The 22,539-nt window shown below is 33.1% G+C and overlaps 1 pseudogene; it reads left to right on the forward strand.

Moving 5' to 3' along the window:
- The first annotated feature begins 9,196 nt into the window (after positions 1 to 9,196).
- On the forward strand, positions 9,197 to 20,750 carry LOC100723496 (olfactory receptor 5D13-like; annotated as a pseudogene).
- The last annotated feature ends 1,789 nt before the right edge of the window (positions 20,751 to 22,539 follow it).

Consider the following 22,539-nt stretch of genomic DNA (forward strand, 5'->3'; position numbering starts at 1 on the left):
TCCTTGCATGCTGAGGTATGTGATCAGCATTCTTTCATGAATTCTTGCCAAGTATTAGTTCTTCAGTAGCTGAAAACTCTACAGTAATTTCTGCTGGAGCACAGCTTGCTGGGAAGGGGTCAAGGGAGATGATATTGGTAATGTTCATGTCGACTATGATGGGTATTGTAGGTAAATATGAATGAAAGTTTATTTGTTGTCTTTCCAATGATTTCAAGTCGATCTAGTGCTATGGTTTGTCTGTGGTTCAAATATGCCCCACAGTTTTCATGTGTTCAAAATTTGGTCCCAGCATGGGGGCAGTGGGCATTGCCCCTAAGAAGGACAATGCTGCTCTCCCTGAATGAGTTAGGTCACAATACAGTGCACTGTCATGACAAGAGCAAACCTGACTCATGAGTCTTTATTCCTGTTTGTCTTCCAAATATTCTTCTGCCACTATGGTGTTATCTTCCACAAGGCCCTCACCAGAGACCTCCAAATATGTGAGCTAATCATGAGCATTGTTAAGTGCCTAGCACTATGTATTTTGTTACAGCAACAGAAAAGGTACTGAGACCATCAGTTAACATCATCTTAGCTTTTCTTTCTCCTTCTTCTATAGTCTGCACTATACTGCTTATCCTGAAATATTTTTCCAAAATCTTTTGAGTTTTATTCTTGTTGGTTTATTTGTTTTTGAGATAGAGTTTCACTGCACAGTTCTGAGCTGGGGCTGATCTCAACTCACTTTGTAGCCCAGGCTGTCCCAGAGCTCACAGTGGTTCACCTACCTCAGTCTCTTGATTGCTGGAATTATAAGCATGTGTCACTGTGCCCAGCTCTAACACCTCATTGGAAGGATTCATCTAGGATGACAGATGCTTCCACAGTGGCTTGGGATGTTCACTGATATATGAGAGTAACTATTCATGCGGTGATGACACTATTTTATATGATAGATTGTAATAGTGTCATTATTCAGGTTGTATGTGATAACTTCTGCATTTGTGTTACTATAAGGTAATGATGTCAGAAATGACAGCAGACATTGAGCTATTCAATCATAACCTGCAATAGTGCAGTCTGATAAATTGGCTGGATATGAAAGCTGAAGCTAAACTTCAGAATGTTTTATTTAAAAGCCACAAAAATACTTTGAAAAACAATTATGTATACCTTAAAAAGGAACCCTCAAGAACCATGTGCAACAAAACCAGAAAATTCCAGGGAACACAGAGGTCTTTCATGATTTTGCCACTCTCTTCATGACATGATTAAAAGGCAATGGAAAGTGGACATCACAGGAAGATGATCTTGCAAAGGAAGGGTGGGCATGGACTCATGGACAGACAGAAATAAAGGGCTTAGTGACAGCTCTTGGCTGAGGAACACAGTGAAGAGAAATACAAGGCTACATTGTGATCTAATGGCTTGCACTGAAGAAATCACTGCATCGTGGGAATTGGCCTTGTAATTAGGAGCCATTTTCCATAGTTCAGTAGCTCCAAAGCTGCTTGCCAAGAAAACTTCGTCTGCTACAAGTTTTCAATAGAGCTTTGAAAAGCAGTAGTGCTTGTTAGTGTGCAAATGGTGTTGGCAACAAATATTCAGAATAATTAAAGACTTGCATCAACCTTGGGGACCAAGAGACTCTGTTGGAAGGAGATGTGCACAGCTTGATACATCCCCCGGGGAATGCATGTTTTCCTCTTCACTTCTTGAGGCAAAGACAAGAGCTGGATCTCCTGTGAAGAATGCATCTTTACTACCATCTCAGGGTGGCTTATGGCCCAAGAAATTACATCCTGGAGAGTCACTTGGTATATGTCTGTAAAGTTATATGAACAAATTAATCATTTGGGATGTGAAAGCACCAAATGGGATGAAGGCAATGTTTGATTAGGCAGAATTTTTTGAGTTCGGCACCTTTAGAAAATTTTATGGAAGTCCACCTATATATTGATTTGTGTAACAAATCAGTAAGACAACAAAGAAAACACATCATTTTTTGAGTAGGAAAATCTGTTCTCCTTGTAAGGCTTTTATGAGAGGCTATACATTAGGAAAAAAGAACTCTCTATTAATAGAGTATCCTAAGACCTTTTCCACTAATGCCTCTAAAAACCTCAGCACACTGTCTCTAATTAAAATAATTATGTAGGAATAGAAGGAATATTTTGTGAATACATTACTAAAGGGTAGATAGATGTATCATAATACCTCAAATGCAATATTTTAGACCACATATTTTAATGTAATCTGTCACTTATTAGTGTGTCTCAAAGAAGCTATTTCACAGAATACCTATTAGTGTTCAAGAAATTTTATTTTAAATATGGCAGCAATAAACTTACATTAAAAACAGAAACTCAGCACTTCAGTGATTATAGATATGTTGTTGTACCCAGTTAAAACAAAAACGGCATAACATTGTTAAAGTCAATATTTTTCTCATATACATGGAAGTTATTAAATTGCTTCAGAAATACACAGCACTCTTTGTGGAGGTATACATGGATTTTATGACTTACACCATTTGTGGAAATATGTGGTATTATCCTAGAACACCAAATATTGTCACATCTTTGAACCATCAGTTGCATTTTTAGAAGACATTTTTAAGTTTGTACAAATTCATTTTTTCTAGGGATCAATATTCTTCAACACAATACTGGGTAAATACTTTCTGAAGCATTAACGCAATGGAATCTTAAAATAACAGTGAAAATGATTATGTAACTACATTTAACATTTAATACAAAGCTTATTTACTTAATGATGAATGAAAAATTAAATTTATAAAATTCTATAGACTGTATACTAACTCACTCAGCATTGAAAAGCAGTTAATATTAAAAATATACATATGTAGTATAGATAACAAATTTCAAGAAGATAATTATATATTAAAAATCATCATCTTATATATAGATTGAGGAAAGGGATAAGATAGAAAAGACAACTTTTATAGCTGATGAGTTTTTATGAATGGTTTTGAGTTTAAAAATATTATATTATTTAGTTATAAAAAATCTAATAGTATAAAATAAAAATAAAATAGTTTGAAAAGTGTGAATCTACACTTCAAATTTTGTGGTTGGAACTGTGTGTGTGTGTGTGTGTGTGTGCCTGTCTTTTCTGTTGGCTCCAATTTTTATAAGGCTGTCTCAACTTATGGTGATATTATAGATAGAAGCTATGGTCGTTTTTCTCAGAAATTCTATCATGGATAACAAAGAATGACTTTTATCAATAACACAAAAAAATGTTGAGTTTACTTCTCTTTGCTACCAGATTTCTCACCTGATCATTAGCATACGGGAGATGTTTTCTCATTGACTGAGTGGGAGTCATAATCTCATTGTTGGGAAATGATACTCTCAAACCTTATATGATAAATACACACAGGTTGTGATTTCTTAGAGGAAAATCAGCATCCAGTCACTCAGGAAGAAACTGGATTTCTGTTGTGCATAAACAGCCAGGGCCCTGACCTTATCAGCCATCATTGTGAAAGACTGGCTGTCTCAGCAAAGGGTTTGGATACTGTGCAGAAAAGTACCAGACTGACCTCTGGTGATTTAACTGAACACATCTTCTTCCTTGTCAATACTGCTCACAAAATACTAAGTAGAAACTATGAAGGGGAATCTTAGAGGAATATTTGTTGCGTCCCAAGATTGGATCTCAGTTTAACTATTACCTTCACTATTAGTACATGCAGTGCCATTTGGATAGAATCAGAAGACATGCTGACCTCATTTACTATTTTGGTAGTTTTTTTTTCCTTTTGTTTACTTGTTTTTGCACTTTGGTTTGATTTGTTTTCTTCATTTCTTACTAACTAATTGTAAATTGAATACTGTAAAGTGCTTTATACAGATGTATTATGTTTCATTTGATAATGGAAATACTCAATTAATATTTATAGTTTACAGAACTTTCTAAGAGTTTGAGAAATTAAATAAGAATTTGTACCAGATTTCTAGTCATCATGTACAGTTTTTCTGCTAGTCATTGATGACTTCAGAACTTCCATGTGTGTGATTCAGATACAGTTAGTAGTCATGTGGTTCTTTCCCAGGATTCTACTTCTGTGATTTCTGTGTGGTAAAAGTTTCAGGATTTAATCATGATTCCTTGTGCACGGTCCTTGAATCACTCCAGAAGAGAGCATCTTTTACATGACAATGCATCCGTATAATTTTATGTGAGCTAACTTTTCCAATCTATTCCCTTTGGGTGACCTCACCCAGTTTGTGACTTACCACTTATAAATAATTCTTCCATCAAGGTTTTGGAGTTCTAATTTGAAAGTAATGTTTTTTTGAAATATTTAACTGTCTGCAGACCATTTTTACATGCAATCCTGCTGCTACCTGAATTCCAACCCCCCCATTTTTGCCTTAATATTAATTCTAAGCCTGTGAACCTGAGATTGTCTTATGTATTCATTGAAAATATCTTCACAATAATCACTTTCAAAACCACTTTGTATTCAATTTAGACTAGTGTAAGGAAAATATGTAAGAAGAGGAAAAATTCAAAATATATCAGTTTTTTTATTACAGATCTCAGTATTGCACATATTTTGGATGAGCTGCCTAATTCTTTTGAATGTAAATTTCTCTTCTAAGAAATGATATTTCTGAACTCACTTCATGAAATAGAAATGTAAATTAAAACCAGACAGCAACTTAATTATATAGACACACATTTTACTGCATAAAAGTTACTCAATAAATATTTGCTGAAGTAATTTGTAATTGATCAATATCTGAGACAGAGATTGAAAAGATTAACATCTATTTTCAGAGCATGTTCCAACATGAAACTAAAAAGACTAAATATGGTATATAATAAGTATAATGGTATAACATTAATATAATAATACTAACTTATATAATTGTAATACATTTTGAAGATGAAAGAAATATGCCACATTTGGGGAAATTCTAAAAATATTTTGGATAGTGATCTTTCTTTTTCCTCCATATTTGTCCCCAGTTAACCTTTAAGTTGTCATCTTGTCTAGCTTACCTTTCTATCACGCTGTGTCCAGTGTCTACTAATATTTAGAAAGTGGTATCAATAGTAATGTTCTGAGAGTTAAGGCAACTAGATATACGCAGCATATGATAGCACTGAGTTTTATGATTTCTTCTGCTCCTCAGAATGGCAAATATTCACCACAAAGCAGGAATCACTAGATTGTTTGTTCTTTATATTATTCATATTTTTGGTTTTTCAAATAGGAAAAATCAGATGACATTTAAAGTTGTGTGCCTGATTAATCTCTTTTAATATTATGGTCTCAGTATTCTTCAAATTTTCTGCAAATGACTGAAATATGTATTTATTCATAGCTAAAGTGCAATATGTTGTTGAGACACAGGACACTTTTGTTACCAATTCACCAGCTGATAGACTTATAGGTCACATCCACATTTAACTATTCTGAGTTCTGCTTCAATAAACATGAGTGTGTGGGGTTCTTTGTAATAGCATGTGTCTAAATCTTTTGGGAAGATAACAAGAAGTTATAGATCTGTATTAAATGAAATTTCCATTTTTAGTTTTTGGAGAAATCTCCATACTGATTTTCATAGTGACTTTACTGATTTACATTCTGAACAACAATAAATAGGGGGTCTTTTTTCCTTAGAATCTTGACACAATTTGTCTGCAAATTGTGCTGCTATAAAACATGGATGCACAATAGCATGATGATTTCAGTTCTTCTGGGAAAATACCCAGAAGGTGAATAACTGGATTGAATGGGACCTCACATCCTAGTTTTTTGAGGAATCTCCACAGTGGTTGGTGCAGTATACACTCCCATGAATAGTGGAGATGTGATGGCTTTTCACCACAGCAGCCAGCATTTGATATTCTTGATTTCTTAATGATAGCCTTTCTTGGAGAAGTGAGATGGAATCTCAATGTAGTTTAAATTTCTAATGCTGAACTGACCAGTGATAGTGAACATTTCTTCTAGTATTTATTCTCCATTTGCATTTCTTCTTCTGCGATGTGTAAGTTCATCTCAAATGATCATGTCTGAATTGTGTCTTTGAATTTAGGGGGCCTGAATTTTTTCAATTAAATTTTTAATTTAAAAAGAAAAACAGAAAAAATTATAGAAATGATACATAATTTCAAAAAAGAAGTAGGAAATTAAAACTAGATAATATATTATATATATATGTTTTATTGATAAGTCATTTGGCTACAACATTTTCCAATTCTGTGGGTTTTCTTTGCACTGTGTTTGTGATTTCTTTTGATCAGCAAAAACTTTGTAATGAGATCCCAATTGTTGATTCTTTGAAGTACTTCCTTCATTTTGCTCACAATATGCATTTTGCTCACAAACCATTTGCCTCTGTTTATGTCTGCGAGATTTCTACCTACCTTGCCTTCCAACAGATTTAGTGTGTCTGTTTTAATATTTAGATCTTTGATCCATTTTGACTTATTTTAGTCCATGGTGATAGACATGTGTCCAATTTTAGTCTTAGGCATGAGAAAAGCCAATTTTTCCAGTACCATTTATTAAAGAGGTTATATTTCACTGAGTGAACATGTTAGGCCCCTTTGTCAAAAATAAGGTAGCTGAATATTTTTGTAGTTGTGCCCACACTTTTTCATTTGTTCCACTGATTCTCATATCTGCTATGTTATTGTTGTTTTTGTTCCAGTAAAATGATGATTTATCACAGTCCTTTGCAGAAACTGTATAATTTCTCTTTAATTTTCTGTGACCTATTTGTGGTTTAGAAGAGCTTATTTAATTTCTATGCATTTATGTAGGTTTTGCAGTTTCTTTTGCCATTTATTTCCAGTTTTATTGTACTATAGGCAGATAATATTCAGACTAATTTCCACCCCTTTGCATGTTGTTATTCATGTTCTGTGGGCTAGTACATGGTCTATTTTATACAACATGCAATGTACAGCTGAAAAGCAATGTGTATTGTGGTGTTGTTGCTTCAGTTATGTTACTTTTTTGCTGCTATTTTTTCTAATTGGTCCATCTCATTGTAACAATGAGGTATTAAGGTCCCCATTCAAAGTGTGTTATTGTCTATTTGATTTTTAATATCTATTAATATTTCTCTTATATACTTGTGTGCTCATATATATATATATATATATATATAATTACTACCACTCACTCTTGAATTTTTCTTATAATAAGTCATTAGTGACCTTATTTATCTCTTTGATCATTTTTGGTTTGATGTTCTCATTATATGCAAACAGAATTGCTACCCCTGCTTTCATTCCGGGGTTGCTGTTGCATAGAATATTGTATTTCATTCTATGACTTTCCGTCTATCAGTTTCTTTCTGAGTTAAATGTGTTTCTTGTATACAGCACATTTTTTAAAATTTTTGTATTGTCATGTTATTTTCCAGTTGTTGGTTACCTGCTTCTTTTCTGTGTTTAACTGCATGTCTTTTCTGACAATTTCTTTCTTACGTTGTTCTGGGAATTGAGTTTATTTTTATCACTATCTAGAATATTTTTCAGTACTCTTTCTGGGAGTGATTTGGTGGACATGAATTTCTTCTATTTCTTTTTATAGTGTCTTATTTCTCCTTAAATTTTAAAAGATAGTGTTGCAAGTCTCCTCAATCCGGTTTGTAATTTTTTTTTTCTCTGGAGCTATAAACGCTTCATTCCAAGCTCATCTTGACTTGAGGGTTCTGCTAAATTGTCCATGATTTTAATGGCCTTTCTTGAGACCTGATCTGTTTCCGCTATCTAACAGCTTTTAAAACTCAGTGTTTGTGCTGAATTTCTGAAATCTTCATTATTATATGTCTGGATGTAGATTTATTTTTGGTCATTTGGAGTCCTATGTGCTTCACTTACCTGTACATGAGATTATTTTCTATGCTTGGCAAATTTTCTGCTATTACTTCTGCAAATATTTTTGAAATGTCATTTGAATTGAATTTTGTGCTTTCATTGACACCTATCATTTTTATTTTCTTCTTTGTCATGTTTTTGGAGCTGCTGAATTGATATTCTATGGACCCTTGTTATTTTTAAGAGTTCTTTTCTTCATGATCACTAACCATAATCCTGTCTTCAACTTCTAAAAGTCTGTCTTCAGGTTAATTCAAGTGATTTTACCAATATTCAATGGAGTTTTTAATTCCTTACCTATGACTTTGAATTTGCTTTACACATTCTGTTTCTTTCCTATGTTGTTCATTCAAGGTTTCCACCATTTAAAATTATTTTATGTGTTGCTTCTCAAGCTGAGGTGAGCAATTCCTTCTTTAAAGTAGTTATTTTTTTTTCTTTACCATTTAGAAGTCAAAAGTGTACTACTGGTCGTTTGATGACAGATTTTGTATTACTGATTCTATGAAAACAAATTCTACCAACCACCATGGTTTTTGGCTAAGTGTAAGACAAAAATAGCCATACATTTAATACAATTTTTGGAACGCAAAATCAACACTGCTTCTCATTGTGTCAAATTAAAATAGACTTTTAAATCAAACAACTGTTTATGTTTCATGTGAAACAATAAAGCATACTAAGATTTAAGAGACCTGGATTGTATTTCTAATAAAATAAATTAAATGTTTAATTTATTCCTTTGCAATATTTTGTAGGTCTTTAATATGTGGTGAAATTGAGAATTCATAATATGAAACTGTCAATCACTTGTAAATACAATACTCTGCAAATTTTAAAGCATAAAATGTGTACATAATGTGACTTATGCATCTATTTATGTATGAATGTGTATATGAATATGATTTGTGCATATGTACTATGGGCATCCATATATTTCTACATTTCTATAATTATCAGTCTACTCACACATCTCATATGTATATATATATATATATATATATATATTTAGCTTTTATATATATAGCTGTATATATATAGCTATATATATACATATATAAATATATAAATTTATTTAGCTATTATCTACCAATCTATCAGTAAGCTATGTGAATCTAAATTGATATTTCTTTTAACCTTTATGTTTCAAACATTAGCATAAAATGATTTTCTTGCAACAAAAACACATCTGTCATATTGCAGATTTCATTTCTCTCTTGAAAGTGGGTAAAAGAAACTTGTCAACAATCACCTCATATGATATAAACACTGTAAAACTTTCATTAATTACAGGATTGCTGAACTTACCATGCATTTTTAAATTAAGAAAATAAGTATGAATGTGGGCAGAGAGAGCCAAAAGAAGATCCAAAAATCTGTCTCTGCCTGCCAGGTGCTGTCACTGGAAACACTTTCCTCCACAGGCCCAGCACTGGCCAGGTGAGACAGACGTCTGCCTACTATGCACCACCAACAAGAGGCTACATCCTGCAGGAGGCCAGCAAGGCAGAGAGAACTAGCAGATCCTACTTCACCTTCAGGGACCTGCCGAGGGAAGGCTCCTTCCTGTTGGCAGCCAGCAGGAGCAGGCACACACAGCCAAGTAAGCCTTGTGTACCCATAGGCCCCCATTGGAGGCCCTTGGTTCCTTAAGGCAGCCATCACCCACCAGCTGAATCACACAGATACACTCCTGTGTGTCTGCCAATATCATGGGAGCCCCAGTGTGGACACACAGGATGAGAGGAGCACCCCCACTTCTATGCATCCATGATCATCAATGAAGCAACAATGTAGCTGAATAGGTCTGAAGAAGCATGTTCCACGCCCTGCCACCTCCCTGTAAATCTGGAATTAGAGGAGAATGTCAGGAGGAAGGAGCAAAGGGTAAACTCAGACCTCTAGCCCATAAAGAATAAGTATGAGAGATACAATCTTGGAAGAAAACGGAAGTCACACATCTGAAATTTCTGGGAGGATAGAAACTGAAGTAAGGAAACAACTTCATGAGATTGTGCCGCGGTCAGCGCAGGGAAGGAGTCAGGCGAGAGACTGAAGACTCAGGGAGACCAGTTGCTCAGGAGGCAAAAGGCGATTTATTAAAGGACTCCAGAGTTTTTATAGTGTTTCAAAACAAAGAGCAGTACAAGTCACTTCAGGACACTTTCTTGTGCATACAGCAAAGGTAAACATGTTCTTGGGTCCATGAGAAACTTCTTTGTTGTGCAGCCCAGGAGATAAACATGTTCCTGGGTCCATGAGAAACTTCTTTGTTTATGTTATGAAGCTATTCCCAGGTTAATATCAGCGTGATGCTTTGTCTAGAGGTTACTGCAGGATAAGGAACTGGTTGAGGTCCAGCTTGAATGTGTGTTTTTCCACACTCATTCATTGCCGGACCCCTGGTTCCTGCTCCCAACAACATTGTAAAAACAATGTCTCAAGTAAAAGAAGAAATCACAAACATACTGAAAGAATTGTGCAGCAAGCCTAAAGAAGACATAGACAAAAAATAGCAGCAAAAGAAAATTATGGAAACCTTGAATGAACGTAGAAAGGAATTAGAATGCATGCAACAAGTTCAAAGAAACATGGAGGAAAATAAAAATTCAATCAAAAGCTGGGAAAAAAAACACTTGAAAGAGACTGAAGATAGACTTTAAAACCTTGAAGATAGGGTTGCAGTTAGTAACCATGAAAGGAAAGATCTCTTAAACATAGTATAGAATCAGGAAATAAACAACTCAATGACTGGACGATGAGGCAAAGAAGCACAATTTAAGAGTGATAGGTATTGGTGAAGAAGCAGGAGTCAACACAAATGAAAGTAAGAGGATATTCACAGAAGTAATAGAAGAAAACTTCCCAAACATGGAAAATGTATCTGGCATGCATATAGGTGAGGCATATAGGACTCCTACTAGCCATAAAACAAGTAAATCTATACCCAGACATAAAAAAAATCAAGATCCCAGAAATTCAGCACAAGAACAGAATATTAAAAGCATTTACAGAAGATACAGATCACCTATAAAGGAAAACCAATCAGAATCACAGCAGACTTACCAACACAAACCACCAAGTCAGGAGACTTTGGAGTGAAGCATTTCGAACTCTGAAAGAAAACAACTTCCAACCCAGATTGATGTACCCAGTAAAAATATCTTTCAACATTGATGGAAAAACAAGATATTTCCATGATAAAGAACAACTGAAGGAATCCATAAATATCAAAGCAACCCTACAGTGAGTGCTAAAGGATATTCTATAGAGAGAGAGATACCTGACCACAGTTCCAGGAAGAGCAGCAAAGGAGCATTGCCAAACAAGACAGCCAATTGAATGAAGTGGAAAAGTGGAGGGCCTACAACAGGAGGATAGCAGGGCACAGACCAACCAGTATATGCTGCTTGTAGCTATTAATGTAGGTGGTTTCAGGCCAGTAATAAAAAGAAACCTAGGCAGAGTGGATCAAAAACTAAGATCCATTGATACAGTGTATGCAGGAAACACATTTAACTTGAAAGGAAATTCATAGACTGAAAATAAAAGGAGAGAAAACAATTGCTCCATGTGACAGGAGATGAAAAAAAGCAAGAATAACTTGTCTATCAACTGCAGAATGGATAAGAAAGGTTTGGTATTTTCATGCAGTGGAGAGCTACCCAGTTATAAAGTAGAATAATCTCAAGGGTCCTGTAGGTAAATGAATGCAACTGGAGATCATGTTCTTGGCAAAAGCAGTTCAACATCATATGTGTGATCCCTAGCATAACAAATGGAAGGAGTTAATGGGATCCAAAAGCAAAATAGTTAATGTAAGATCAAATGGAAGAAACATCTAAGACAGAAAGGTGGAGATTACCATCAATTCCTTTTTGTCTTATCTTGAAATCTTGCATTGTTTACACACTTTTGTTAGCTTTGGCTTTGTTCTGTCTTGTTTTGTTAGATTTTATGCTGTCAGATAGTACAGACAGTTATTTTGAATAATAATGGGATATATTATGGTAATCATGGTTTCCTATTATAATGCTTTCATCCATTTGTTTGATTGATTTTATTCTGTTTTGCTTCATGTGATGGTGTGAACAGCTATTTTGAAGAAAACGACATTATCATAGCCATTGCTGATTCTCAATCATCTTGTTTTGAAGTTTTCTTCTGTTTTCTGTTTTGATTGGTTCTACATTGTTGTGTTTTATTTGATTTTATTATGTATGATGGTATAGATAATTTTTTTGAGGAAAATGAGATATTATAGCAGCCATTGTTCATTTCTTGTTATTTGGTATTGAAGTCCTATAACACTTTCATTCTTTTGAATGGCTTTGCGCTATTTTCTTATGTTTGATATTATTGTGTATAAAGGAATGCACAACTATTTCAAAGAAAAGAGACATTATGGCAGCCTCTGTTGATGTCCAATTGTCTTGTTGTGAAGTACTATGTTGCCTTCATTGTCCTGTTCTGATTTGCTTTGTTCTGTTCGCTTTTGATTTATTCTGCTTAAAATAAAAAAGTCCCAAAATTTTGTACATATTTCTAGAACTTTAACATATTTGACAATCGTATCACCGTATGTCATTATTTTGCTCTTTGTGCATAAGTTACAGTTATTTCATTTCGTTAGATTTAAAATTTTTAATCACTTATGCCAGTTAAGTAGTGGTATTTCTGTAGAATTTTTATTTGCTTTCTCTTGATAATCATAATTGTTAGAATTTTTCCAGTGATTTGGGCCTGCAACACATTTCAAGTCTATTAAAAATTGTTCATTTATAAATTGTTTTTCTGAAGTTTTCTAAGTACTGTGTCAGTGTTCTGTTAAATTACAAATGTTATTTTTAACACATTCAGAACATAAATTTCACTATTTTAATCCTTGAGTGGATTCCAATATTAACCACATTCACATAGTTGTGCAGCCATAACTAAAATCTTAAAAGCCTTTTCAACATCTCATACTGGAAATGTTTCTATTAAAATGTGAACATGCTGTTTGTCATCCCAACCTGATCTCTACTAAAGTGATCTACTTTGGTGTTTACAAGGCTGATCCTAACATTGCCCAATATACATGGGATCATATGATATCTGTGTTCCACTAAATCCACTGAAGTGCATGTCATTATGGTCTCTCTGTGTTGAAGTTCACACATCTCAATGCACAATTGTGTTATTTTACTCTTTGTCACTGGAAATTATGATACTGAGAAAATATTAAGGATTCCATGAACATGATATATCTTTTTACTTACCTGTTTATTCTTTAGTCTTTGTAAGCAATAATTTGTAGTTTTCCATGTATCAGTTTACTCTAAGCAGTTTGATGCTTCTATTATTTATGAATTATTTTTATTTCATTTTCAAAGTATTCCTTGAAGTTATTAAAATTCAGCTGTTATCTTCACATAGAATTTGTATCCTACAACTCCACTTGAAATAGTCCAACTCATTGTATGAGTTGTGTTTGTGGATGTGTGTATATGTGTGCTGTGTGTGGGGGCACAATTATAAGTTTTGGGATCTTTAGAGTCTTTTATGTATAACCTTATGTCACTTGTGAAAAGAAATAAAAATATCTTCTTTTTTAATTTCAATAAGTTCAATTTTTTCTTGCCTAGTTAAATGCTGATGCTATCCCGAGTGGAAATGTTGTATGCAAGTATCCTTGTCTGGTCCATGATTTTTGGGAAAAAACTCTTTAGGTTTTGGTTATCAAACATGATGTTTGATGTGGAATTTCTTTATAGATGACTTTTATTATGTGAGTAAATTTCTATGTCCATTTAAAATTTTAGTTACATTTATCAAGAAAGTGGGCTAATTTTTGTCAATTTTTTTCTACACTAATTGAGAGGGTCATATATGTAAACATTATTCAATTAACAAGTACATTGAATTTTATGTCACAGTACATTGATTGTTTTATCTTTGACAGTGTCTCGCTTTATACTTCAAAGTGGCCTTGAATCCTCTATGTGGGACAGACCAGCCTTGAAGTGAGCATGACTCTCTTGCCTTATCTAATATTGAGATTATAGGCATGCACTACCATGCCCAAAAACACTGATTGATTTTTTAAATGTTGAACTATACTTATATTCCAGGAATAAATTCCACCTGTCATAGTATTCAAATAATTTAAATTTGTTGAATACAGTCACTAAAATTTTTGAGGATTTTTGGCATGTGTATTAATAGTAAAGTTCACAAAGAGATTTGACATCCATTGATACACAAAGCTAAGTAACAAGTATAATGCTACATGTTTACTGGAAGTAAAACAAGCCATTGTTTATGCATGTTAAATAACTATTCACAGGATAAGAAGAAGCTTAAATATAAGGAAATATTTAAAGATAATAATTATGAAACTGTGTTACTTCTTGAATAAGCTTTATATCTACATATATACTGATCCATAAAAGTCCAGGACTGGGGAAGAACAGAAGTGCGACAAAAATTACTAGTAGGAATATCTAGGTTGTTGCTCAGTAACTTTTCATTTTGTATCTTTTATTTTTAGGTTTATAAAACAACATATATTAAATCTAATAAGCAGATTTAAAATAAAATCATAGAATTAAATTTACCTAGGATTCTCCAACCTTAGAAATTACTGAGAAATAAAAATGTCATATGAGAGCTTTGTTTCATCCAATTGTTCAGTTCATGGGCTCCCAGGATTAATGTTCTAAAGGTCTTGGTGACATACATGTGTGCCAAATTTTAGTGCTAAAAGATAGCTTTTTGCTCTCCCTTCTGTTTGCTCTCTCAGAGTTGGTTTTGAAAAGGTTAGGAAAAAGAGGTTTCTTACTGAATCATTCATTGAACATATAGTAGATTCTGCCACATTTTTTCAGGGTTGCTTTTATAGTTTACGGTTTAATTAGCAGCAGGAATTTTTCTGGTTTTCAGTCACATTACAAGGAAATTTCAATAAATGAAAGAATCAAAACATTCTGCACTGAAGTGCATAGTGGATTTTTTTTCTTTTTTTTTCTTGGTACTGGGAATTGAACTCAGGACTTCATGCTTGCCAAGCAGGTGCTGTGACACTCAGCTGTGGATTCTTAATGAGTTTAAGAATCTGTCCCATAATCTTTCCTCGAAGCTAATCTATATGTAAACCTCACTGTCATGATGAACACATAATTCTGCAAGATAAAAGTGTTTGTTTCAGTGTCTTTTAATGCATTTTATTAGCTAATTGAATCAAAAGGAAATATTTTCTTCTTTCCTGATCATAGCATTCTCCTCTTTTTAGACACACATACTCAAGATTTAGTATGTCATACAGGTTATATGCTATACTGAGTCATTTGCAGTTTTAGGCATTGCTCCTTTGATGATCTCTCAGGAGAATAAAGAGAACAAGGCCTATGACTTGCAGCTGGTTTCTAAAATGTGTATTATATACATAGAAGACACCTACTGAGAAAGGAAGGAATAATGGAAAGAAGGAATGAACGGAAACAGGGAGGGAGGGAGGGAAGGAGGAAGGAAGGTAGGAAAGAAATAAAGAAAGAAAGAAAGAAAGAAAGAAAGAAAGAAAGAAAGAAAGAAAGAAAGAAAAAGAAAGAAAGAAAGAAACTGCGTATACAGTACTTTGCGCCACCAGTTGATAGTTCAGAGTGGGAGATTTGAAACTTTAGTCCAAATTCTATGAATATGAAAACAGAAAGTAGGAGGTGGATGAAAATCTATACATACAAAAAAACTGCGAGGGTAAGAAATGGCTGAATATGTATCAGAAAACATACTTGCGATTGAAATCAGTGATTTCTTTTTTCCACCTCAGGCTTCTCAAAATTTGTAGAGTAGTCTTAGTGAAAAAATACAGAGTTTTGAAAAATATTCTAAAAGTTAAAATGGTATGTCATTCCTGGAATTTAGACTCAGTATATTTTTGTTATTTTTTAAAAATGCAATGGAGAAATAATAGATGTAGGAGGAAAGCAATTTGCAGTTATCAAATCAAAGGAGTCTGAAGAAGCATTTGAAGACATATTATAAGAACACATGAATAATAACTTGATCTTCAGGAAATTTAAGTGAAGTATTTGGTCTTGGATAAAAACTCATACAAACAATGAACACTATTGTACAGTTACTGCTCACAAGCATATATATGTATATGTTCTTAGTGGGATGGTACTCTCTTAATGCCCAGTCCCACTTATGGTACAATTTAGCCATCATGATGTGGTTTTCAGCACTCAGCATGACTGCCCAAAATGATGAAAAGTTCCTGTGGGGCATGTTGGACATGCTTGTTTCATAGAAAAATAATGAATTACATGCTGTTAATGTGACTGTTTTTACTTTATCATAAGTGAAGATGATCATGTTCTTTTAGGGTTTCACTACAGCTACTTGTTTGTAGGACTCAAGATACATCTCAGTGCATTTTGATTTCACAATGCAGCTCTTACTGAAAATTGAATTTTATCTATTTTTAATACAGGCTTTTGTCCCATTCATATATAATACAAACCTAGAATACATTCATTTACTTATCTACACACTCAGTTTCCCAATGTGTGCTACTGAATACCTGTGTCGTAATTTTATTTTTTATCCTTGTTAATTTTAGTTTACTGCTACACATAAAATAGTAAATGATAAATGATAAAATAAGTAAAGTGTGTATTATGTTGCAGATGCTATATGAAAATGTTGTTACAGTTACAAAGCGAGTAAGTTAAATGAAGATCAAATCCTTGGGTGAAAAAAATAAACTGGGAGAAAAGATCATTGAAACGACTATGTATGTTTTTAAAACAATTCAGGGCAGAAATAAGACTCACATTTGTAATTCCCCAGGAAACAATGTCCCATTTTTGGAAGATTTAAAGGAGACTGACATGTGCACCTGAAGATCAAGTGGTATAAAAACTCCAACACTATAAACACAGGACATATTGTAATGGTGTCTGTCTCAATAAAAATTGTCCTGGATAGCTAAAGTATAGCACACCAAGATCAGACAAAGTGTTTTATACTTTTCAGTAATTATGAATTGTATAGGAAAGATATCAATAGTAGAAAGAAGTGTGTGCCAACATGTGAAGTTCACTAGAAATTAAAATTCAGAAATAATCTTGGGAAAAATAAAACAGTGAAAAGAAAACACAGTATTTGACAATTTTACTCTGTAATTTTTGTTTATGATTTCTAAGTACTCAGAATTAAACAGATGAGGTAAGGAAAGCTTAGGGACTCACAATGACTATTTCCTCCAAGAATAACATTTTCATTATGCTAAGATTGATGCAAAAATTAGTCTGAGAAATACTAGCACAGATTTATTTGGTAATGATCACACTTTCTAAATAATTTACACAGAGGACTTACTGAAGAATAGGTCTTATTGAAAGATGCATTTTCTACAGGAGTGAAGCCGGAGGAATTCATGGAAGATATAATGCAATGGAAAAACTTACAGAAGAATAGAAAGATGTAGTTATGTTCTTAGACTAGAAATGTAAAATGAAGTTCTACAGTGTTACTATCACGTCGGGAAGAAAGTTTACCAAACATGCTCCTTGGTAGATAGATGTCTCTGCTAATTTGTAATTTTCACAACTCTGTAAACTTTTCAAAATGACAATAGTCATTGTAAGCATAAAGTTGTTTCCCTATCACACATCATATCACTTATTTTAATACTCAAATTCAAAAGCAAAATTTCAATATTTAGTCTGATTATTTTAATATCATATAAACTACTACTTTTATTTTTCCTTTAAAGCTATGTAAGATCATTAGGAAATAGCCAAGAAATTTTACATTATCTCTCTATTGCGTTATGTTTTCCAAAGCTTTAAACTTCAAAACTGTAAGTAGAACACATTTTACTATGGTCTAAGATTTATTTATATTATCTCTTATTTTTATCATTACTACCTTTGACACATCAGCCTTCTAGAATTTTTCACTTTAAAAAGTGAAGAACTTTTATTGTTGCTTGAAATGTTGTATCATCACAGACACAACACATAATTTTCTGTAATAAATAATTTTCAGAATAATGAATTATAGAACAATAACCAGTTATTACTGTAAAAAATGTTAAAGGTGAGTAAAATGGCTCCAAATACTGCTAAAGAATCACTGCCACTCATGTTGAATATTAAGTTGCTAAAAACAGAAAAACATAAAAAAGAAAAAGAACACAACCAATAAAATGTTGCAGTCATCATTTGGGAAAGGTTATAAATTTTACAACTTTGAATATTTTAAATCAATTCTTGTACACTAAGAAAATGAATCAAAAGAGAAGCTGTAGAAATCATTACATATTGTTAAGGTTTCTTTGCATTTTTATTTTATTAGGAAGGTTGACCTGTAGCTTTCTTTTCATTTTTCTTCTTCTTTTTTTTTTTTTTTGGTTGAATTCTTCTCTGGTTTTGGAACCAGAGTATTACTTGCTTTCAGGAACAATTTTGTGTCCCTTTCAATTTCTTTAAAGAGATTCAGCATTAATGGCATACTTCTCTAAATTTCATGTACAATTCAAAAGTGAAACCATCAGGGCCTGGGCTTCTCTTTCTTGGTAAATTTCTAATTACATTTTGAATTTCATGGGCTGATCTTTGTTTAATTAAAATTTTTATATTTTCTTGATTCAATTTTGGCAATCAAATTGTGTCACAATCTGTTCAATTTCTTCTGTGTTTCCATCTTATATGAATGTATATACTCATAGTAAAACGGATGATTTTCTGGATTTCTATTGGAGCTGTTGTGATTTCCCCCATTCATTCATAATGGCTTGACTTTGTGTTTGTTCTTTCCTCTTTTTTATGAGGTTGGCCAATGATTTCACAATTTCATGTACTTCAAAGAATAAGTTTTTGATGCACTGATATTTTGTATGACTTTCTTTGTCCTTATTAAAATTAAATTATTCTCTTTTCTTTATAATTTCCTCCAACATAGAAGCTTTAGGATTGACTTGTTCATTTTTTTCTCAAATTTAAGATTCAATATTATGTTGTTTGTTTGAGTTCTTTCTGTTTTCCCTGATTATGAGTTCATTGCTATACATTTCCCTCATATGACTACTTTCATTGCATCCCATAAGTTTCAGTATGTTGTATTGGAATTATTGTTTGATTGTATACACTATAATTTCATCTTTATTTTATGACATATTGGTTGTTCAAGAGGATGTTTAATTTCCATGTGTTAATGCAGTTTTTGTGATTTCCTTTGTCATTGATTTTGAGTTTCATTGCAGAATGGTCAGATTATATGGGATGATTTCAAATTCTCTACATCTACTTCATCAAGTTTTGTCAGCTAATATATGGTCTGCTTTGAAGAACTTCACATATGCAACTGAGAAGTATGTGTATTCCAATGTTTTCAGATGAATCTCTCTGTACATATTTACTAAGTCCATTTATGAATAGTCTTGTTTTAATTCTAATATTTTTGGTTGATCTTTGGTCTATTTGTGAGAGTGGGGTGTTAAGGGCTCATTAATGTTCTGAAAACATTAGCCAAAGCAATTATACCAGTGAAAAAAATAAAAGAAATAAGGATAGGAAAGGAAGAAGTTAAATTATCATTTTTTGCTGATGACATGATACTCTGCACAGAAGACTTCAAAAGCTCCACCAAAATAATTGTAGATTTAACATCCAGATTCAGTAATGTTGCAGGATACAAGAGTCAACATTCAAAAATCAACAGCAATCTGATCACAAGGAACAAACTCACAGACGAGAAATTAGGGAAAGTGCAACTTGCAAATTAGCATCTAAAAAGTAGAATACTTGGAAATCAGTCTAATAAAGGATATAAATATATGTAGAGTATAAATTAAATTACTCCAAAAAGGAAGATCAAGGAGGTAATCAGAAACTGGAAAGACATTCTTTGCACTTTTGTGTTACAAACAGTGGTTCTCACTTCTTTGTAAAAACTTCTCTCTTTGGCCACAGGACCCAAGCATATCAGACTTCTGGAGTTATCATCATCCTCCTGAGCTTCTCTGAGTACCCCGACCTCCAGGTGCCCCTATTCCTGGAATTCCTGGCTGGGGAACCTAGGCATGATCCTCACCATCAGGGTCAACCCCAGATTCAACACTCCCATGTACTTGTCCTCATTCACTTGTCCTTTGTGGATTTCTGTTACTCCAGCATAATTACTCTGAAGCTCTTAGAAAACCTGATTGTGGAAAACAGAACCATCTCCTTCATGGAATGAATCACACAATTTTTCTTAGCCTGCATATTTGTGGTGATGGAACCATTCATGTTGGCTGTGATGGCCTATGACCAATGTGTGGCAATTTGCCAGCCTCTCCTCTACACAGTTGTGATGTCCCTGAGGCTGTGTTCCTTGTTGGTGGCTGTCTCCTACTCTTAGGCTGTGGTCTGTTCCCTAATATTTATATACTACTTGTTGATGTTATCCTTATGTGGGATTAAGTTCATAAACAATTTTGTCTGTGAGCATTCTGCCATTGCTGTAGTGTCCTGCTCTGATCCCTACCTTAGCCAGAAGGTCATTTTAATCTTTGTGATATTTGATGAAATAAGTAATCTAATAATTGTTCTTGCTTCTTATATTTTCATTTGCATTGCTGTCACAAAAATGTCTTCCACTGGGGGTCTCTGCAAAGCTTTGTCCACCTGTACCTCCCACCTGACCGCCATTACCATTTTCCATGGCACCATCATTTTTCCCTACTGTTTTCCCACCACAGAAAGTTCCTGGCTCCTGGTCAAGATCGCTCTGTTTTCTACACAGTGCTCATCCCCATGCTTAACCCACTCATCTACAGTCCTGGAAATAAGAATATAAAGGAGGCTTTTGGGAAATTAATCCAACCCAAATTGTGGGGTCACAAAATTTGATTCCAGAAATACAATGTATTTTCAGAGCAAATTTGCCCTAATCTTAACAAATCAATGTGTGAATGTGTGTTAATTCTCTAGTTCGCATCCCAAATTTTGTCCATTCTAATATTTGATAAATATATTTTAGATTTCAAATATTATTAGATATTGTTACTCAGATCATTTAAGCAAAGTCTTTGAATCAAATAGTATAATACCAAATTTTCTGTGTTAGTGTACTTCCCATGTGATTACCCAGTTGAGTTTGATTTTATATTTTTGAAAATCTATCAATTTTGAGACTATCTGAAGAAGTATGCTTTACAATGACAAAATTCATACCAGAATATAAAAATAATGTGTTGAGAGTTACAAAAAATAAAATTCTAAATATTATAATTAAAATCAATCACAATCAATTATAATACATTATTATAAATTTATTAAATATTTAAAATATCATATATGTCTTATATGGGATATATTACATTATTAAATTTTCAGGTAAAAAGTAGAATACAAACTATATTTCTTGACAATGGCAGATAACTTTATTGCTGATGACAAATCTCTTGACAGTGATTGATTTTCCTGAAGTTTCTTAATAATTCATGTTATTTGATTGTCTTACTATTTTGCATGGTCTAAATTACATTTAAACTTCTGTTGATCTTTGTGTTCTGCAAATAGTGTTTAAAATTTACCAGAAGAGAGTGAGGAGATATGCATGTTTGTCAACTCACCTCAGCCTCTGATTGCTTCTGCTTTAACCTTTCAAATCTTTCTGTGTTCTAAATTTGAATACCACTTACCCTACTCCTTTAACGAATTTTTTTATTAAGAAAAGAATGAATATTCAGTTATAAGTAAATTCTGAAGACCAATTGAAAAAAATGGTGCTGCAATTTTGTATTACATCGTATTCTTGAAATTCATAACAAATTTCAAGTAGATCTCAGTGATTTCAGGAGAAAATATTAGTAGCTCTATGAGGTAATGGACATGCTATTTAACCTTCCCTTACAAAGCCCTAACATTCAGGCCCTTGCTGGATTTCCACGATCTGTCACATATCTACACAGCAAACTTCTATTTCTGGTCCTCCCATTCATGCACTCAGCATCTCCAATTTTGAAGCAGAAAATATGTTCCATTTGTTGAATATATTCATCCAATCATCTTTTCCAAAAATCAATACTTATCTGTAATTCAAATTCTAATCAATATCAAATTCCTAGAGATATACTTTCAACAAGTTTGGTGATTATATATAGACCTCAAAGTTATGCTTCCACCTCACAGCTTTAAAATATCAGTCATTATAAAACCTCATTACATTTACCTTTAGGGTTGCAAATTTTAAAATAAATTTTGCCTGAAATGATTTCTAAAAATGAGAATGGATCATTAATATGAAGTTGATATTTCCCCAAATTATCAAACAGGTTTACAATACTCAAATGAAGCTTAAGGGTAAAATGTTGGCAAGATTCGTTATGATTCATAAAAGAGATTCAATATTTTGTATATTTGTTTTTGATCAATGAGATATCATTGCCAGGAGGTTCACAGAGGTGATCCTCTACAAGATGCTATATTTCAGAGTTTCCATATCAAATGTTAAAAAACTTAATAATTCATGATAAATCAGACATTATACTTATCTATTTAATGAACACTTCTTTGATTTAAAAAAGATATCTACAATAGTATATAAAATTTAAAGTTTTTCTGATTTTTCTAGTTTCTAATTAGGCAATGAGAGATTTCTTATCCAAATTTTTCTAGTTTCTAATTAGGCAATGAGAGATTTATT

Source organism: Cavia porcellus, unplaced genomic scaffold (assembly GCF_034190915.1).
Source record: "Cavia porcellus strain 051 isolate PalLab524CR breed Dunkin Hartley unplaced genomic scaffold, mCavPor4.1 scaffold_17, whole genome shotgun sequence".
NCBI lineage: Eukaryota > Metazoa > Chordata > Mammalia > Rodentia > Caviidae > Cavia > Cavia porcellus.